Genomic DNA, 13,945 nt, shown 5'->3' with positions numbered 1-13,945 from the left:
ATGGCAGTCGACATTTTTCTATAGAACTTTACTTGCTGAACAAGAATTTAAAGTAATATTTTGTCGCTCGGCTGTAATTAAGCTGTAAATTACCCAGAACTGTAGCTCACTTGCAAGGTGGACCGTTGGGAATCTGGTCCTGGGTGGTAAAAACACTTCGAGAATAGCTCACGGTGAGGGGGACCCGTTGGGAATCCGTTCTGGGTGGGGTAAATAACTTGGGAAAAGGTTTCAGTAACTTATTGCTGTATTTCCAGTTATTTATGTCACTTGGAACACGAAAAACAAGCGTAAAAATAAGGGTGAATAAATGGATGAGCGTTACAAAGGGTACTTTTCATTCATATCACTACTACTGCTGATTCCAGGCTGCGTCACGCATGGTCTACAGGGAGCTTGGTTCAACCAATGCCTTCCAATTGAGAGAGTAGTTGGTGGGTTTTGGCGTTTTGGCTGTTAACCAATCACGCGCAACGCTCCCCAACGCTAGTTTCACCCAGGTGGAGAATTTGGGGATACATAAACTCAGTTACATGTATTCCTTGCTCAACTGTTTTATAACAGTTTCCTATACGTTTTAAAGCAGTCAATTACACAACCTTTTCCAGCACTTTTCCCTTCACAAATATATTGACGTTCTTCAAATATGATTTTTACCATAAATAACTTACAAAAAAACTTTAATTTGTCGGCAGACATCTGGAAGCTCCTGGGGTAGGAGGAGAAGGGTCTTGCAGGATTATTTCTTTATTTCTCTCAGTGACGTTAACAGAAAATGATATTTTAATGATAAAATAAAGTTTGTTCATACTTACCTGGCAGATATATATATAGCTGTAACTTAGTCTCTGAAGGTCCGACAGAATTTCAAATTTCGCGGCTGCAGTGGCCGGACAGGTGGTTAGTACCCATTCCCGCCGCTGGGAGGCGGGTATCAGGAACCATTCCCATTTTCTATTCAGATTTTCTAACGCCACTGTCTCCTGAGGGGAGGAGGAGGGCAATATGAATATATATATCTGCCAGGTAAGTATGAACAAACTTTATTTTATCATTAAAATATCATTTTGTTCATGAGACTTACCTGCCAGATATATATATAGCTGAATACCACCTTTGGAGGGGGGTAGAGACAGCCAAGAATTAGGAAACCAATTTTGGTAAAATTATTTTGGTTCCTTATCTGATAGCGTAGCTGACTGAGTGGTTACTGTCACTCTAGTCTGCTTCTGCTTTACTAGAGACCCCAGCAAGGTAGTGACCTATATAGCTGGCGACTTCTAGATGATCTGTCAACGGGGCGTGACCACAATGTGACTAGATCATAGATCAAACAAAGAGGACAAAAAGAGCATTACTAACCACCTAACCAACACCTAAAGCGTTAGTTTGCAAAGGGATTGGGAAGACTGTGGGTAGTCGACCCAACAACCACAAAACACAATTAAAAAGGGATAGGATCAGAGTTACCCCCTTGTCCCCAAGGTTGCTGAAGCAGCAATGTATGGTCCCAGCGAAAAGCAATTTTCGTATGCTACCTAAACATCTTGCCAAGAGTGTGAGGCAAACACCGAATTGACTTCGCCAAAATGTGGCACTAAAATGTCACTGAGTACCATATTTTCTTGAACAAAATGGAGGTAGCAACTGCCCTCACCTCGTGAGCGTTAACTCAACAACTTGAAGTTGGAGTCGTCACAACTAGAGTGCGGCCCTTAATGACGTCCCTAATGAAGAATGCCAGTGCATTCTTCGACATAGGTTTAACTGGTTGCCTCACAGAACACCATAAAACATCAATGGACCACGAGTGTCCTGTGTTCTTTTAAGGTAGTACTTGAGAGCTCTAACTGGACATAGAACTCCTCAGGTTCCTGTCCAATAAGGTCTGCCAGAAACCTTTAATTTCAAAGTGTCTAGGCCAAGGGTTAGAAGACCTATCATTCTTAGCCAAGAACTTAGGGCTTAAAGAATAGACAGCATTGTGTTCCTTGAAGCCCACATGAAGTGCCTCGAACTTCTCTCTCTCTTCGCCGCGAGCAATGAGGAATGCCGTTTTCAGTAACATCCTTAAGAGATGCAGAGTGAGAGGCTCAAAAGGACTAAACATCAAAAACTTGAGCATTACATCCAAGTTCCAAGCAGGGAATCAGCTGAGGAACCTTAGACGTCTTGAAAGAGCTCGTAAGATCGTGGAGGTCCTTATTGTCAGACAAAGCTAATCCTCTGTGTCTGAATACAATCGAAAGCATGCTCCGATAACACTTGATAGTCGGAACTGCTATATCGAGTTTTCTCTTAAAAGGAGAAAATCCATAACCTGGCTCACAGTGATAGAGGAAGAGAAAAAACCCCCTTTTCTGCACCAACCTTTGAAGGTTGCTCACTGCGCAGATATATCCTTTAGATGAAGAACTTCTGGCTCTAGCGATGGCCCGTGCCACTGGCCAGAAAAACCCTTCGCTCTGACCAAGTTCTCGATAGTCTGAAAGCAGTCAGGTTCAGAGCGGGAGATTCAAAGATATCTCGTGAAGTGGGTTTGTTTGAGCAGGTCTGCTCTCAAAGGAAGGGTCCTCGGAACGTCCACCAACCAGAAGAAACTCGAGAACCAGTGGTTCGAAGGCCAAAACGTGGGGATGAGAGTCATCCTCGTCCCTTGTGAGGCCGCGAACTTGCGAATGACTTCTCCCAGAATTTAGAACGGGGAAAAGGCGTAAACATCTATTCCCGTCCAATCCCAGGAAGAGCAACTATCGCAACTGCCCCAGGGTCGAGTACAGATGAGCTTTATAGAGGAGCCTACCTGTTCTTGAGGTCGTGAAAATATCCACAAGATGGCGACCCCAAAATTTCAAAATCTTGGCAAACCTCCTGATGAAGGGTCCATTCCTTTGGCAGGAGTTGATGGCGCCAACAGAGCAGGTCTGCTCGAACATTTTCGACCTCTGCAACAAAACTTGTGAGAATCGAAATGTTGCGAGCACAGGCTCAAAGAATAATCTCTCTTGCAAGGCTGAACAGGGAACAAGTAGTATTGTCCCTGTTTGCTAGAACTACACGATTGCAAACTTGGACCTCGAATTGAATTGGCGAGCTGGAAAGATAGCCATAAATCTTTGAAGTCGATGTGCCAGGACACCTGTTCCTCTCCAGGTTCCTAACACTTCCTCTCCCTCTAGTGTTGCCCCCAACCTGTTGACGAAGCGTCGGAAAAACAACACTAGGTTGGGGTTCAGAAGCTTGAGGAGATCCCTTTCTGCAATTCCGTTGGATCGAGCCACCACCACAGATCTTCTTTATATAAGGAAGAATTCTCAATTCCTCTTTCAAGTCTTCCTTGCTTTGTCAGTTCTCCAACAAAAAAGAACTGAAGAGGCCTGAGATGCAGACTCCCCAGAAAAACAAACTTCTCCAGCAGGAAATGGTCCCCAGCAGACTCATTCCTTCCTTCACCTAGCATGTTTCCTTTTCCAAGAAGGCCAGAACTTTTCGCATAGAAGTTGCCGTTCTTGGGACGGAGACGCTATAAAAGCCGCTGAATAGATCTGAATTCCCAGACACAATGGACAGTGAGGGGATCAGCTGGGAAACTTCTCCACAGACCAGAAGTCCCAGGGACTTCACGAGTTGCAGAGTCAACTGAGGTCCCTCCAGATACCTTCGCCGACGGCGCCTTCGAAGGTCGTCCAAGTAGAGTGAGATCCTGACGTGCGACAGATGCAACTGCATCGCAACGTTTTTCATGAGACGTAAACACCCTCGGAGCAAAATGTGACGCCAACAGCATCTGGTGTTCCCAGGCGGTCAACCATCCAAGTACTGACCAGACCCAACGTTGCTTAACATGATCGGACGAGAAGCGGTGTTTTCAACGTGGTATGGCTGTTGTGCAGAGTCCAAAGCAGAGAGCCCTGAACTGGTACGTCTAGCCCCCAAGACAACCTGAGATACTTCACCGAACGTGGATGAATTGGGGCGTGAAGATAAGCATCTTGGAGATCCAAAGATACCATCAATCCCCGGGATGAAGGGCTCCTAAAATTGACTGAGAGGTCTCCATCTTGAACTTTCCTTCCGGACCAAGTTGTTCGACCTGTTGACGTCAAGACGGGTCTCAGCCTACTGAAAGTTTCGGGACTAGAAACAATCTGTAGTAAAATCCCGGGAACACCGAGTCAAGATTTGTTCCACTGCTCTCCGCTCGAACATCTGTTCGAGCAGGTCAAACAATTTTCTGTTTGACAGGAAGGCAGTTGGGAAACAAAAAACAAAAAGAGGAGACAGGAAGGGAATCAGGGAAAGTAACCTCTCTCTAACAGTAGGAAGGACCAAACGTCTGCCCCTCACTCTTTCCAGGCTTGTGCAAAAATGAAGCCTGGTTGCAAAGGGAGTCTGGAGATGAAGGAGTCACTTGCTACCCCTCTTGGAAGTGACATTCCTTCTGGAAAAAACTCTCTCGTGGTGCGGGTCTCGTGTTGCTTCCCGTGGAAGCCCCTTTGTTATGCAAACATTTAGCTTTCTTTTACTTTTGTATCTGAGATCAGTTGCAAGCGTTATGAAGGAGATGCAGTTTGAATGTCTTGATAACTTTAGTTTTGAGAAAAACGATATTTTTTTTTTTTTTTTTTTTTCTCTGTGTATTTATTTGCTTGCCGTTACACAGTTTGATGTTTTATGACATAATGAAAGCCAAAAAAAGACCTGCAAAGTAATATAACTTCTTTAAATGAAGCTAAATGAGGCGAGATGTCAAAACACGGCTGAGGTTGGCCAGCGTGACGTGGACATAGTCAAGCTCTGAGCTGCTACTGACTGACTGCCACTGACTGCCCTGCGGCAATCTTAAAACTGTCTTTCTTGATGCGTACTATGTCCACAGGGTTGCCATAGATCGCATTAGATATTATTTCATAGCTAAAAGGAAATTACCACCGATATACTGACAATATCATTACATTATATGAAAATGTAATTTGACTATGATAGGTTACTGTTTTGTTTATAACTTCTAACTGTGGAAGAACTTTTCCTTAAATAAAACTTTCTGAGAAGATAGTCAGGATATGTATGATGCCATATATAAAATATCCCAGAAAATTTTATTTCCGATTTTTTCGTCAAACGCTCCTTAAGACAAAGACAACTGCGAAGGTGGAGAGAGAGGAGCCAAAGGTTGAAAAGTCTCAGGAAACAGATCCTTAAGAAAAAAGCCAGAGTCTGATAATCAGAGGAAGAAGAAGACGAAAGTTTCTCTTCATACAAAGGCTGTGACGAAAGAGGGATGTTCTTCCGCAGCTGGCGGGTCTTGAGTGAGTGGTGAAAGTAGTTCGATTCGCCGATGCGTGGCGGGAACTCCATGAAGAACTTCTTCGTCAACTAGAGTACTTGATGAGTAAACATAAAAAAATGTGAACGCTTCACAATTAGCAAGAAAATCCTTTGCGCAGGAGCCATGCTAATCTTCTCTGTATCGTTCAATTTTAGTATATGTACTGCCGAAGCAAGTACTGGCTAAATTAAGAAGGACATCAGATGTTGAAGAGGGGAAGGTTGTGCGACATGATAACATGACGCGTCAACTGGGTGGGCTTCGTGGCAAGTACTTCAAGAGAGTCATGGCGTGGCGAGAGCGCGTGTGGCTAGAGCTTCGCACCTTTGAAACAAAGGTGAGGCGCGCCAGGGAAAGGTGTGAAAATCGTCAAGCGAAAGAGCAAAGAGCAAAACCTGGCGCGAGACAAGAGAAAAGGCCAACACCTCAACTCGGGGAAGACGAATATGAAGCCACTAAACACTCTCTCAGACGACAGACGCTCTGTATCGTTCCCGAAGCAGGAGACGAAGGTGAAAGTCTGTACCTCTTAACAGGCAGATTCGACTCTTGAAAGGTTCATGAGAGCATCCAGCTGTTGTTGCAAACCCAACAAAATCTTAGCGTTGGAGAAGCCACTCTCTCGGGAGAAGGGATGAACCTGAGAGAAGGAAAAGGGCGAGAGAGGCGTATACTTCCTTCCACAGGGGAAGAAGCTCTAGCCCTTGCCTTAGCGCGACAGGGGGGGTCGAGTAGAGTGATCATTCGAAAACACTTTATTCTCTTCTGCAGAGGAATATCCACGCCCAACTTTCGGGAAGAGTACAAACGTCTAGAGGAAGAGGACGTGAAGCGTCCTCTCCTCTCAAGCTTCTCTTAAGAGGGCGAGAGTCCAACCGAGAGCTCAACCCCGTGGCGGGAGGACGTGTCGGAGGACGAGAAGCAATCCTTCAGGATGCGTGCCTGAGCACGATCCCTGGCAGCCTGGGTAGCGTCATCAGGACCTGCCGAAGGGACGCCAGATCGTGGGAAGCCCCGTAACCCTCATGCGGCTTTCGACATGCCCCTCCTGGTCCTGGGAGTTCGACAGAGGTCCAGGCCTAGAGGCATTATAGGGCGATCTGACGCCCCTCCACAACACTAGGGGCACTTAGCACTAACACTATGCGTTTGAATTGCATTCACTTTAGTTTCAAGAGCACGATTGACTCCACACGAGAGCCAGGGAATTACCTTCTGCAGCAACAAACTACAGGGTTAGTAATAAATTTACTACAGGGTTACTAGTAGGAGAAAACCCTGACTGTCCAACTAAGGATGCACTCTGGAGGAAGATTTCCTCAGCCTATCACGCTCCAATTTAAGCATATAGGCTTCATATTTCTTCCACTCACCCTCAGACAATCCCACACATTCATTACAACGATTATCATAGAGCATTGAACACCCTCTACATAGCATACATAAAGAGTGAGGAACTATCAAAGTCTTCGATAGCCTCACCTTACATTCACCCAACTACAGACTCGATAGCTAGAGGTAAGACATCTTAATTATAAGAAAAGTCAAAAGCAAAATCAAAAACGGTCCACAAAGAGCGTATGCCAAGTCACAGATCCAGTCGAATACCAAAAACAACCAAAATACTTAAATGACAAATAAATTTCCAGAAATCAAAGGCGGAGGAACTGACAACAGGTGTTGACAGTCCGGCGACAGAGAAAAATCTGAATAGAAAATGGGAATGGTTCTGATACCCGCCTCCCAGCGGCGGGAATGGGTACTAACCACCTGACCGGCCACTGCGTGTGCCGCGAAATTTGAAATTCTGTCGGACCTTCGGAGAATACAGCTATATATATATATCTGGCAGGTAAGTCTCATGAACAAACCTTTTTTACATATTTTGTAAGCCCTGTGGTTGGCGGAGAAAGTTTTGTAACATTACCGCTTGCCAAAAGCATAAAGCCTGCCAGATTATTTTAAAAATGCGGATAAAGCTAGCACAAAAGAAGCTTACCCCAAAACTGAAAGCAGAAATACACTTTAGCACCCCCAACTTCATCCTTCCTACCCTGTTCCGGTGCAGTTCACGGGCACAGTTCACTCACCCTTCAACCCAGCACGATGGCGGATATGACCCTGGAACCTCCTGCTCTTCTGAGCCTGTAACCAAGGAATTTGCCACTACCTGTTTGAATGCTTCCTTAGTTACAAGGATTTCTCTTCTTTATTACTCAGGCATTATGAACGCCTTATAGAATTCTCGCAAATACCACGGCCTTTTGAGGAAACAAGCCTTTTGCCTCACTGTGGCAAGGAGTGTAGGCTTGACCTGCAGAAGGTTTTCAGGTTAACAGTTACACCTTACCTGTTGATTTTTACATCTAACTGCAATGCACTTTTCAAAACTAAAGTGGGCTAAAATATTCCTTAAAGAGCTATACCATTCGTTGTGTACGTTCATTATATTTTCATTTTTGAGGGTTGTAACAAGTTCCTTTGTTTTTTTCCCTTACTTTCAGGTGCGACAGGTTCACTTTGCCCCACGAGAAGCAGAAGAGGAGGAGGTGCAGAGACCTCTCATTGTTTAAGGGCACCTGGTTTTCTGGGTCCCTCATGGATGTTGAGACTGTCCTCTTCTTCACTTACATTTACGTTAGTGATTTCTTTAACTATAGGGTTGTGAGGACAGAACTAGGTTTAAGTGACGTAGCTATTAATGACTGGTCCAGCTACTGCAGGGAAGTAAGTTTTTTGGTTTTATTTTTTTAGTGGATGGTTTGTGATCAACCTTATTCACTTCCCTAACCGAATTTTTGGTTTCAGGTCATGTAAATTGGTGTATCCGGCAGAAGAAGCAAATAGGTGGCCACGGTACAACTGTTGAGATTGACGGCAAAGTTTGGTAAGCGCAAGTATAATGTAGGCAGGGTCATTGAAGGCCAGTGGGTTTTTGGTGGTGTCTGCAGGCAGACTCGAGAGTTTTTGTGGTGCCAGTAGACAACAGAACTAGCCTGCGACTTTGCTTGCTGTCATCAAGGACTTCATTGTAAAAGGGACAACTATTGTATCTGATTGCTGGAGAGCTTATGACTGCCTGAGGACGAAGGCTACGTACACTTAACCATCAACCACCCATGAACTTTGTGGACCCAGTAACTGGTGCTCATACAAACACTATTGAGAGGAGGTGGAGGAACTTCTGTGAGACGACGCCTAGGTACGGACGTGTAGGAGGTACAACTTCGTCGGGTATTTGGCAGTGGCATATTTTTAAAATCCACTTCATGACCCCAAGACGAGGCTCAATCCACTTACTTAAAGGCAGGCTGAGTTGTATCCTCCACCCCTTTAAGGTAGAGGTTCCTAAACTATCTTCTTTATTATTAGGTAGTTTAGGTCACCTGTGTTTTGGTGTTATTAGGTTTTAGTGCTTTTCACGTAGGAGCATTATTATTTTTTTGGTAACTGTCATTTACCGCCATGTTTCAACATAACAGTCCTATCTTCACTTTACCAACTTGTACCTTTTGTGCAGTACCCCAACTTCCCCCTTGCTGAACATATGGCTCCCTAGTGGTTACGTAACCCAAGATGGCGGTTTGTTTACATTTACGTTTCTTAAAGCCCAATATCACAAACAAACGGTTAGTGTGCAGTTGAGGTAGCCTGTGGCAGTTGACGTTTTTCAGTGTTGCTTTGCTTGCTTTTGCATGAGTTTAGGGTAACATTTTGCCCGTCGGCTGCAGCTGAACTGTAATTTACCCTTGAGCTGTATGCGCCAGTGCAGGGGACCCATGTACCGGTGTGCAGTCTTCAAGCTTCAATTACGCTTTAGTTACAGCCGACCGACAAAATTTTGCGAAATTCTTGTTCAGCAGGTCAAGTTCTATAGAAAAACGTCAACTGCCATAGGCTACCTCACCGCGGACAGCGGGCTTAGAATTACCCTGCGCTTAGCGAGAACTGCGACAGACTGGCAATTGACGTTTTCCTATGTTATTTTACCTGCTGAACAAGAATTTAAAGTAATTACTTCTTGCCAGAACATTCGAGCTGGCAGGAATCTTTAAAAATGTAGATAAGGCGCACAGTGCCGTTCTGCTATGGCGACCTATAGAGGCCACCCAAGTTGAATGTGGAAATGGTAATGTTTTGTTTCCCGTTTACGATAGCTTCGAATAGTGTGCAGTGGAGCTAGACTATGGCAATTGACGTTTTTCTATTTTATTTTACTTGCTTTACAAGAGTTTAGGTAATATTTTGCTGGTCGGCTGCTGCTAAACTGTAATTTAACCTTGAGCTGTGAGCGACCCACTGGCGGACGTGCAGTTTTCATGGGTCAATTACATTTTAGTTACAGCCGACTGACAAAATATTTTAAATTCTTGGGAGCGCCTACAGTTTAGGTGGCCAAGGCTGTGGGGTGGGTTCCGACTAGGAAACTGGTGGACAAATACAAACAACAAACTTTTCCTGTAGTGCCAGGTCCTAACCCAGTGGTCTTCAAACTTTTTCAGACCATGGCCCACTTTAGGCATTTCCAAATATTCATGGCCTACTGCCCTTCGATTTAGCATATAAATTATGTTCATAATAAAACATACGATACCAGGTACTTAAGGAACTTTATTACATTTTCTTAACATGCTCAAACAGAATTTTCATAAATGCATTATATGGTAAATGTATCTAAGAAATTTTCAAGAAAGTTAAATTTAATAATCCAGAAATCAATGACTGAACTTTGATTATTGTAAATAAAAGTCATATACTGACCTTTATGGCTTGAAACATGGCCAAAAGATCATACAACGCAACTTCTCTGCTGTTCATGGTAACCACTGACTCAGATAAGGCAGCTAATGAGATGGATGTACTTGTTTTAATATCTTACAAGCTTATCAAATCAGGGGAGAATTGTGGACAAGGCACATCGTATCATCCTCCACCTCTAAGCGGTTTCTTGCTTTTGTTTTGATTTGAAGTAAGGAGAAAAGCCTGATTCACATAAGTGAGTGGAGGAGAAAGGTAGAAGTGTTTTTAGCGCACGCTTACCAATTCTAGGGTATGGTGCACTTACTTGAGCCCAGAAGTCCTGTACAGAGAGTTCTTTTTGCAAACACTTTATACCAGAATCAGATTTCATTTCCAAGTATTCCTCTTGGTCAGGGTCTGGCACAGAATCTGGCTCAATATTAAATGGATCTGCTATAAATGACAGATCTATGGACTCAAGATCAGGAAGTATCTGGAAAATTCTTGACCCAAATTTTGAAGGTGGTTGATTATTTCATTTTGGAAACAAGGATCTAATTCTTTTTCACCGTCAACAACTTCACAAAAATTCTCGAACATTGCAAAATTACCGGCATTAATTTTCCTAACCCAGTTCTGGATCTTAGCAATGAAGGCACGCAATGAGTCAACAAAATGAATTACAGTTTTGCCTTTACACTGAAGTTTCAGATTTTTATTTCTTTTGTTTTTATTTTTATTTTCTTATTTTCATATAGTTAATTTATTTTTATTATAATCAGTTAAATGTCCGTATTTTTATTATAATGGGCTGGCCCAGTTAAGATCACTGTCCTAACCTAACCAGATGTAACCAACCTAACCTGAGGCAAACCTGGCCTGGGGCTTCATCCCTCCTGGACCCCCAAAAGCGATGGGGTCGCTGGTCGCGAACTACTTACCTTGGCGGAGTTACTTTAGCGCGGCCAGAAGGTGTTACACGGCCTGGCAACCGAAACTGTAAACTACACAATTCTTGTTCAGCTGGTAAAATAACAGGAAAACGTCAATTGTCATAGGCTAGCTCACCGCGGACAGCTGCCCCCCTAAAATTATAAAACCTCAGTTTCCAAGCCATTTTGAATGTAAACTATTCCAAGTTCATTTTGAATTTGCCGACCTAGAAGCTTCAAGTGTTACCCAAATGATGGAAGTTATCATCGCCTATTTATCACTACTTCTACCATTTTCCACTTGAAATATTTACCTTCAATATTAAAGGAAGACGGTCGTTGATAATACTAATATATTCCCGCTGCAGAGTCGAAACGTCCATAATTACGTGGAAAATTAAGTAACCCTTCAGACATTCACCGGAACGTATAACAGTAAGAGCCAAAGACTGATTGTCACTGAGTGATCAGTGTTGCCAACTCGATTTGACAGTAAAGCGCTGAAAGAGGATCGCAAAGGCACTAAAAACGCGCTAGACTTTCTAATTAATGCACTAAAAAAAGCGCCAAATAAAAAATAAACAGTTATTAATAAAGCTTATGCTGTACTTACGTGTACTGATCATCATGAAAGGTTATATACGTGGTTCTGCTAAATTTAGAAGCCTTCCAACATTCAAATAAAGTCCTCATCCGCATCTACATTTTCATATGCTTCGAGACTTCCAATTTTCTTGTCAACATTACTTGGAAGCTCACATTGATAGCAACATTGCCCGCGCCTCTTCAATCCATTTTAATGGCAAGAATACTATTTAATGTTGAAAACCTCTTTCCTTAAAAAGCGCTAAAAAAGGCGCCAGCGTCAAACGAAAATTTATGGGCGCCGAAATAACTGAAAGCGCGCCAAACCCAACGCGAAAAGCGCTAAATTGGCAACACTGTGAGTGGCTGGCCGAGGACAGTGTTCTCAGAAATGTATCAGCCTACAATATCGTACAAGTTGTCTAAATTATCGTTTTTGTAAAAATACTATCGTACAGTTATAATTATCGTTGTTTTTCCATCAATAATATTTTATTTGCATTACTAATAGGGAAACGCGAAGCAAACTTCCTAATATATTTCCTATTTATTCATATAATAATTGAATAAAAAGAATGTAAAACAAAAACGTTAATTTTCTTTAAACATAGTAACGGAAGATTGATATTCTGTATATAAAAGACACGATGTAAGGAAAATGTCATTTCTCTGTAAAGAAAATGAAAAATAAATTAAATAAATGATACTCAGTATTTATTATACACTTCTAAATGTTTTTGGTAGAGAGGGGGTCGTCTTCTCTGACAGAGATTGCTCTATCGTACGTAATACCAAGAATCGTCTTATAAATAGTTACAAATCCTTCTAATACGTGCAAGTGCGTGGAAAGAGATTATCTGATTATAATAATTCTATAGATAATGTGGGAATGTAAGTAAGGGAAACGAAAAAGAATGTAGTGTCTCACGATGTCACATTGTCGGAAGTGCTGTACTGTAAGAGAATCCAGGTGATTCAGGTAATTAGTTATAGGAGCGGTGGCGGAAGTTGATTGATTTTATGGTTACTAAAACTAGGGTCACGGCGTCTAAGTTCTTGTCACTGAGAGAGAGAGAGAGAGAGAGAGAGAGAGAGAGAGAGAGAGAGAGAGAGAGAGAGAGAGAGAGAGTAACCTCAGATCCAGTGGGAGTTACACTGACTAATGTGAATACATGAAATCTCAAGACAGAGAAGATAATTCACTAAAAGAGAATTCCATTATTTAGTCACATTTATTATTATTATTATTATTATTATTATTATTATTATTATTATTATTATTATTATTATTACTGTTGTTGTGTCATTTCTCACTGAAAACTAAAACGAAACCACAAATCTGTTTCACGTAGATATTTGGCCTGAGACTTTTACCTCCATAAACAGGAACTGCAGGGTGCCGGAACCACCAATTTATACGGCTTTTAAAGTTTACGAATTAAAGATAGTGTATTATTTCTAGTAAAACTCCAGTTAGTTCCGAAACATGATTTAGTAATAAATATAAATTAATGAGATTATTCTATGCTCAAAACTGCAACATTCTTGCCCAAAATACGATGTTGAATTTCATTTTGTTGGTTTGCCTGGATTGTCGGAAATGCCAATCTACATAGCTTTTATAGCAGATGAATTAATGGTAGTTTTTGTTATTTCACATAGCCTGTAGTAAGTTTAAGAAAACTGAACATAAGTAAATAACTTTTGATTCGATTATTTTATGCTTGTCCAAAATACGGTGTTGAATTTCATTTTTTTTTGGTATGCCTGGATCTTCATATCGTCTTGCGCTTATTTTCTTAGGTGGCCAATAGATGGCGTTCACAACTTGCTTATAGTAAAAATTTCTCTAAATTGTTTTGTGGAGAAAGGACAGCATGGTGACCACGTCGCCACCTTGGAGTATACGTAGAATTGAAGACTTAATTAAAGTACGATTTCATTGATTGATCATTATGATACAATTTCACGATATAATGAATGAAAAATTCCCATTGTTAGTTTTTTAATATAGAAGAATGAAAATGAACTCAAAATTTTAAACGAAATATTTTGCCATCAAACACATGATAACTTCCTATAATCACAGTTTAGTTTCCTATAGACAAAACTGAATCAAGACTATAAACGGTGACTACATTTCTGCCCATTTCATTAAACTACAAAATAAGGATATGAAAATGACATGCAATCATTTTATTTCATCAGTACGTTCTCAGAGGACTATTATAATGAACAACAATAAACGTCAAAATAAGAAGGTCAAACTATCCTATATTAATGGGATACTTGTAACTTAATATTCGTAGAGTATAAAAAAAGTCACGTATTACAAATTTACCAATCAGTCATGATGTTG

General features: G+C 41.8%; 1 long non-coding RNA gene, 1 other non-coding gene and 1 pseudogene across 5 annotated transcripts in view; all 3 read right to left on the bottom strand.

Annotated features, from left to right (window-relative positions):
- The window catches only part of LOC136845754 (uncharacterized), a 47,026-nt gene extending 35,579 nt beyond the window's left edge, over positions 1-11,447 (bottom strand). For 2 of the 4 annotated variants that reach the window (XR_010855246.1, XR_010855244.1), the window contains exon 1: positions 11,316-11,447. This is a non-coding gene — a long non-coding RNA (uncharacterized lncRNA). The remainder of the gene's footprint in view (positions 1-11,315) is intronic. The other 2 variants (XR_010855245.1, XR_010855243.1) reach the window with 1 other exon arrangement.
- Positions 3,776-3,890, bottom strand: LOC136846193 (5S ribosomal RNA; annotated as a pseudogene).
- LOC136846199 (U6 spliceosomal RNA) lies at positions 5,402-5,508 on the bottom strand. Its single transcript, XR_010855351.1, has one exon. It is a non-coding gene; the product is annotated as a U6 spliceosomal RNA (small nuclear RNA).
- Positions 11,448-13,945: the final 2,498 nt, after the last annotated feature.

The sequence above is a fragment of the Macrobrachium rosenbergii genome, chromosome 14 (genome assembly GCF_040412425.1).
Source record: "Macrobrachium rosenbergii isolate ZJJX-2024 chromosome 14, ASM4041242v1, whole genome shotgun sequence".
Lineage (NCBI taxonomy): Eukaryota > Metazoa > Arthropoda > Malacostraca > Decapoda > Palaemonidae > Macrobrachium > Macrobrachium rosenbergii.
The sequence above is the reverse complement of the archived record's forward strand: the minus strand, read 5'-3'. Positions and strand labels throughout refer to the sequence as shown.